Raw genomic sequence first — 6415 nt, 5'->3', positions numbered from 1 at the left:
CATCCTCTGTCATCCCCTTCTCCTCCTGCCCTCAATCTTTCCCAGCATCAGGGTCTCTTCCAATGAGTCAGCTCTTCGCATCAGGTGGCCAGAGGATTGGAGTTTCAGCTTCAGCATCAGTCCTTCCAATGAACACCCAGGGCTGATCTCCCTTAGGATAGACTGGTTGGATCTCCTTGCGATCCAAGGGACTCTCAGGAGTCTTCTCCAACACCACAGTTCAAAACCATCATTTCTTCAGCTCTCAGCTTTCTAGATCGCCATTTTTGAGCCAAGGCACTGTCAACATCTGGGGCTGGATGTCTATGGGGTGGGAGCTTCCCTGTGCCATTGTGGGAGGTTTAGGGGCAACCCTGACCTCCACCCACTAGATGCCAGGAGCGTCTTCCCCGATTAAAACAATCCAGGCATCTCTGCAGACATTGTCAAGTGTCCCCTGGGGCCACCGCTGCCCTGATTAAGAACTGCTGGCCTGACGACAGAGAGCGCATGGAGGAAATTGAGTCACACCGCTGAGCAGAGGAGAGTGAGTCGGGAAGATCCCCCTGGAGGAGGGCATGGCAATCCACTCCAGGATTCTTGCGTGGAGAATCCCATGGACACAGGAGCCTGGCGGGCTACAGTCCATGGGGCCGCAAAGAGCCAGGCAAGAGCCTGAGTGACTGACACGAAGCTCCAAAGGGGGGTCCTGAATGCTTGAGAGAACAGTCGCGGGATAGGACGTGGTCGGAGAAGGCAAGTGAGAGACTGGCATGGGATGGTGAGGGGGGTAAAGACAGCAGAACAGTGAGAAGGGGACCCTGACCCACGGCTCCCTGGCAGGGGCTGAGGCTGGTGCACGCCAAGCTGGGGTAGGAAGAAGGCCTTCATTTGGATGAGACATGGTACTTTGGCTACTAGATTACAACCCCCGAATGGATGTCTGCTCAGTGCCAGAGATATGCGGTCACCAGGGGGGCTGGGAAATTCAAAGCAGGGACCACAGGGAAATAAGGCTACAATCTAACGGCCCCCTTGCTGAGACCAACTCATGCACCAGGGTGAGTGACTACAGTTATAAATCCTGAAATCTGTTCTCCCCCTTCACCTTTGCCCACCCTTCTGGGCCCTCCTCTTTACTACAAAGCCCTGCTATTCAAATCCCAGCATCTTCAGGGAACTTATGATAAATGCAGATTTCCTGACCCCCAGCCCAGAACGACAACATAAGAAACTGAAAAAAGTGTTAAGTGGCAGTGATTCAGTTGTGTCCGACTCTTTGTGACCCCGTGGACGGTAGCCCACCAGGCTTCTCTGTCCACAGACATCTCCAGGCAAGAATACTGGAGCTGGTTGCCATTCCCTTCTCCAGGGGAATCTTCCCGAACCCAGGGATCAAACCCGCATCCCCTGTACTGGCCGGAGAATTGTTTACCATTGAGCCACCAGATAAGACCTGGGATATTGGCCTAGGTGCCTTGAAAGAGGACGGTCACTCAACAGCAGGCAAATGGAAGTCAGGTGGACTCCTCCAAGGATGAGAGGCAAGAAACTCTGAGGTCAATTCCAGGTGACTGAAATTCCAAAGTGAAGTCTTCTCTTTGACATAATTATGACTCACAGGACAAACTGAGGAGAAGCTGGCAACGCCTGAATATTGACATTTGAGTGTGCAAAATAATGGAATTATACATTTCAGAAACCTATAAACAACAGAGATACAGCATCTCTCCCTGTCTCTCGCAGACACGCCCTGTCTCTTTAATTTATATTCCATGTGGTGGTCAGGGGCGGTGGTTTAGTTGCTTACTAAGCCGTTTCTGACTCTTTTGAGACTCCGTGGACCATAGCCCGCCAGGCTTCTCTGTCCGTGGGATTCTCCAGGCAAGGATACTGAAGTGGATTGCCTTTCCCTTCTCCAGGGGATTTTTCTGAGATCATACGACAATTGGAATAGGGCCTGCCAGAAGGAATCCTCAATAAATTCGAGCTCTCTAAGATGCTGCGTCTTTGGCGATACATCACACAGTTTCAGTTGTGACAGAACTAACACAGTGAACTGGTGAATCTGTCGGAAAGAGGGCTGAGGCGCAGTGAGTATTAACTGTAAGGAAAGGATGTGATTGAGTCACCCAGCAAGTACCCAGTGGAGAGTGTCTGTATTCTCTACATCCAGAGTGAGGCCTCTCAAACTACGGTTACAGAGTCATCACTAAGCAGGAAAAGAAGACTTAAAAGTGGATCTGTGATTTGCAGCAACAGCGACGGTAACCTGGAGAGTGTCATAGTGAGCCGAGTAAGTCAGACGGAGCAGGAGAAATATCGTATGACAGCCCTTATTGTGGAACCTAAAAAGAAATGATACATGTGAACTTAGCAAACAGAACCAGACTCACAGACTTAGAGAAATAATGTATGGTCACCAGGGGGAAGGATGGAGGGAAGGGATAGGCAGGGAGTCTGGGATGGACATGGACACACTGCTGTATTTAACATGGAGAACCAGCAAGGACCTGCTGGACAGCACAGGGAACTCTGCTCAATACTCTGGAATAACCTTATGGTCACCAAGGGGAAGGATGGGGGAAGGGACAGTCAGGGAGTCTGGGATGAACATGGACACACTGCTGTATTTAACGTGGAGAACCAGCAAGGACCTGCTGGCTAGCACAGGGAAGTCTGCTCAATGTCATGTGGCAGCCTGGATGGGAGGGGAGTCTGGGGGAGAGAGGATGCATGTATATGCATGGGTGAGTCCCTCTGCTGTTCGTCTGAAACCATCACAACATTGTTCATAAGCTATAGCCTGATAAAAAACAAAGTTTTTTCTTTTTAAAGTGGGCCTATGAACAAGAAGGGACAGGGGGTACTCTGTGGACTATGCTATTTCATTATAAACGTTTCATTACTCTTTGAGATTTCAACCATATCCTAAAAATTCTACCTGTTAATTTAGCATTTACAGATCGATTGAATCGTAGTGTTGGGAGATATCTTAGAGGTTTCAGTCCAGCATCCCAACCAAAACAGAAATCTGTGAAGTAAGTCAGAAAGGGAAAAGCACATATCATATCTTAACGCACGTGTGTGGAATCTAGAAAGATGGTCCTGTTGAGCCTATCCGTAGGGCAGCAGTGGAGAGGCAGGCGTAGAGAACAGAGTGTGGGCCCACGGTGGGAAGGAGAGGATGGGATGAATTTGAGAGGGTAGTATCGAAACATATACATTGAAAGTGAAAGTGAAGTCGCTCAGTCGGGTCCGACTCTTTGCGACCCCAAGGACTGTAGCCCACCAGGCGCCTCCCTCCGTAGGATTCTCCAGGCAAGAACACTGGAGCGGGTTACCATTTCCTCCTCCAGGGGATCTTCCCAACCCAGGGATGGAACCCGGGTCTCCCGCATTATAGGCAGACGCTTTACCGTCTGAACCACCAGGGAAGCTCCAACATATACATTACGCCAAGTGTAAAATTAGACAGCCAGTGGGCATTTGCCACAAGACTCAGGGACCTCAAACCAGGGCTCTGTAACAAGGTAGACAGGTAGGATTGGGAGGGAGGAGGGAGGCAGGCTCAAGATGGAGAAGACATATGTACGCCTGTGGCTGATTCATGATGATGTATGGCAGAAACCAACACAATATTGCAGAGCAATTATCCTCCAACTGAAAATAAATTTAAATTAAAAACTGGCATCTATAGAGACTGTCATACAGAATGAAGTCAGTCAGAGAGAGAAGTAACAAGTCTTCTGTAGTCACACTTCTATGTGGAATCTAGAAAAAACCGTACAGATTAATCTATTTTGCAGAACAGAAGTGTAGACTCGGATGTAGTGAGAACAAATGTATGCACCAAAAGGATGGTCAGAGAGGTGGGATAAAGCGGGAGATTGGGACTGACATATATTCACTGTTATGTATGAAATACTGAACTAACAAGACCCAGCGTATAGCACAGAGAAAAAGAAGATACAATCTGTTCGTAGGACATATTGCTAACCTTAAAAATGCATTGCAGTATACAGCCATTCATTCATTTCAATCGCTCAGTCGTGTCCGACTCTTTGCGATCCCATGAACTGCAGCACGCCAGGCCTCCTTGTCCATCACCAACTCCCGGGGTTTACCCAAACTCCTCTCCATTGAGTCGGTGATGCCATCCAACCATCTCATCCTCCGTCATCCCCTTTTCCTCCTGCTCTCAACCTTTCCCAGCATCAGGGTCTTTCCCAATGAGTCAGCTCTTCGCATCAGGTGCCAAAGGATTGGAGTTTCAGCTTCAACATCAGTTGAAGCAGCATCCAGTAGGTGCAGACAAACACTGTTTGATTCCACTTAGACGAGGTACCTGGATTAGTCAAATTCATAATCTGAAAGCATACTGGTAGGCAAAGGGGTAAGGAGGTAAGGAGGGGGAATGGGAAGTCAGTGTTTAAAGGGGAGAGAGCTTCAGTTTAGGAAGGTAAAAAATTGGGGAGATGAATCACAGTGAGAATTGCGTAACATCGTGAATGTCCTGAACTGTTAAATGCCATGGAGTGAGTGAGTGAAAGTCGCTCAGTCGTGTCTGACTCCTTGCGACACCACGGACTGTAGCCCACCAGGCTCCTCCGTCCATGGGATTTCCCCAGGCAAGAACACTGGAGTGGGTTGCCATGCCCTCCTCCAGGGGATCTTCCCGACCCAGGGATCGAACCTGCGTCTCTCATGTCTCCTGCATTGGCAGGTGAGTTCTCCACCACTGGTGCCACCAGGCCGAAGGAATGCTTCACTTCTCGACAGTCAAACGCCAGCCTTGAGATCACGGACAGTGTCTTGAGATCATCGTCCCGCTAGATGTTCTTCCAAAAAAATGCCCCAGCACATTCTGCTCTTCTCCAGAGGACGTGATGCCTGGTTTCCTTCCAGAAACTTCCACCACTACCCCCCCCACCTCCCCACCATCCTAACATTTCTTAGACTGGTGCTGTCTCACTTTAAAGTTCCCTCCACAGCCCTGCAGGATCGAACTGATGTGGACAGAGAAGGTTGACTGCGACTTTTGGGATCTGCCCACATGACCGCCTGCATTAGTCAGGTTTCAGCCAAATTTCAGCTAAATCCTCACGGCCTTCTCCCACCAACTTCCCCATCAAACGAATGCTCCCTCAACACGTTCTTAGTTTTTAAACACAGCAGCAGACTTGGCATCCCCCGGCTCATGTTCTGTCCCGTTTCTGCCAATTATGTGAGGATTTTGCAGAACTTCACAAGTAGTCACGCAGGGCAACTTCTAAGGTGGCAGAACTGTGAGCCTTTCACAAATATGCAATCCCATGACCTTCCCCGCCATCCCAAGAGGGAGGTGCTAATATCATCATATGTACGGATGCAGAGACTGACAAATGAGTTGGGGAACGCGCCGAGGTCTCTTTAGTGGCCAGGATGGAATTCCCACCTCAGCAGGCCTGCTGTAGGCGGTTTTATCCTCTCTCTCTCTCTCTGTTTTAAATCTTCTTGCCCTTCATTTATGCCGTTGTATTAATTTCTGCTGTACGGCACAGTGATTCAGTTACACATAGACATGTTTTCATATTCTTTTCTGTGATGGCTTATCACTGGATGCTGAATGTAGTCCCCTGCGCTGAACGGTGGGCTTTTGCTGTTCACCCATCCCATACATACTACTTTGAGATGACCACATTGTCTTGATGACGACGCTCAGCTCCCAGAGTCCCGATTCTGCCATGTCATGTAGGCGCCATCCTTTCCCGACTTTTTTGTTGCTGACGCCAGGTCGCCAAGTCGTGTCTGACTCCCTGCGACCCCACGGACCCCAGCATGCCAGGCCTCCCTGTCCATCACCATCTGACAAGCAGGTTCTTCCATGCCAGCCTCCAAGATGGAAAGAAATGTTGAGAAGGATGAGACCAGGGAAGACCCCTTTACAAGAACAAATCTAAGACAAAGCTGTGAAGACCCACCCGACATCCCCAGCAGGGAGAATGGCCCCTCCTTCTGAGAGCCTTCAGGGACCCCGAAAGTGATGCTGGCGAGCATCCCTGCAACTGAGTTGTTTTGGGTGCGGATGTTCTCCCAGCTTGGGGAGGGTTCTTCTGAAGACAGTGCAGCTTGTCCCCCTGGGGTGAGGTGTGGAAGGAGTGCTATCATCATCCTGAGGGTAGAGACCAGGGATGCTGTGAGACATCCCACAGCATGAAGGACAATGCCCTCCCCAGCAAAGGATGAGCCTGCACAAAACGTCAGCAGGGCCAAGGCTGAGAAACTCTGCTCTAGAGGGTCTACTCGCAGAGTCAAAGACAATAATACATCCTAAGTTTTGATATGTCGGACGACACGAGGGAAGAAAGGTCCAGGTGAATTGCTGACAGATACCTTTCACTTAAATTTCTGCAAGCCGGCAAGGTGGAACCATCAACAAATCAGAATCAGGCAC

Source organism: Cervus elaphus, chromosome X (assembly GCF_910594005.1).
Source record: "Cervus elaphus chromosome X, mCerEla1.1, whole genome shotgun sequence".
Classification (NCBI taxonomy): domain Eukaryota; kingdom Metazoa; phylum Chordata; class Mammalia; order Artiodactyla; family Cervidae; genus Cervus; species Cervus elaphus.
This window is presented reverse-complemented; position numbering follows the sequence as displayed.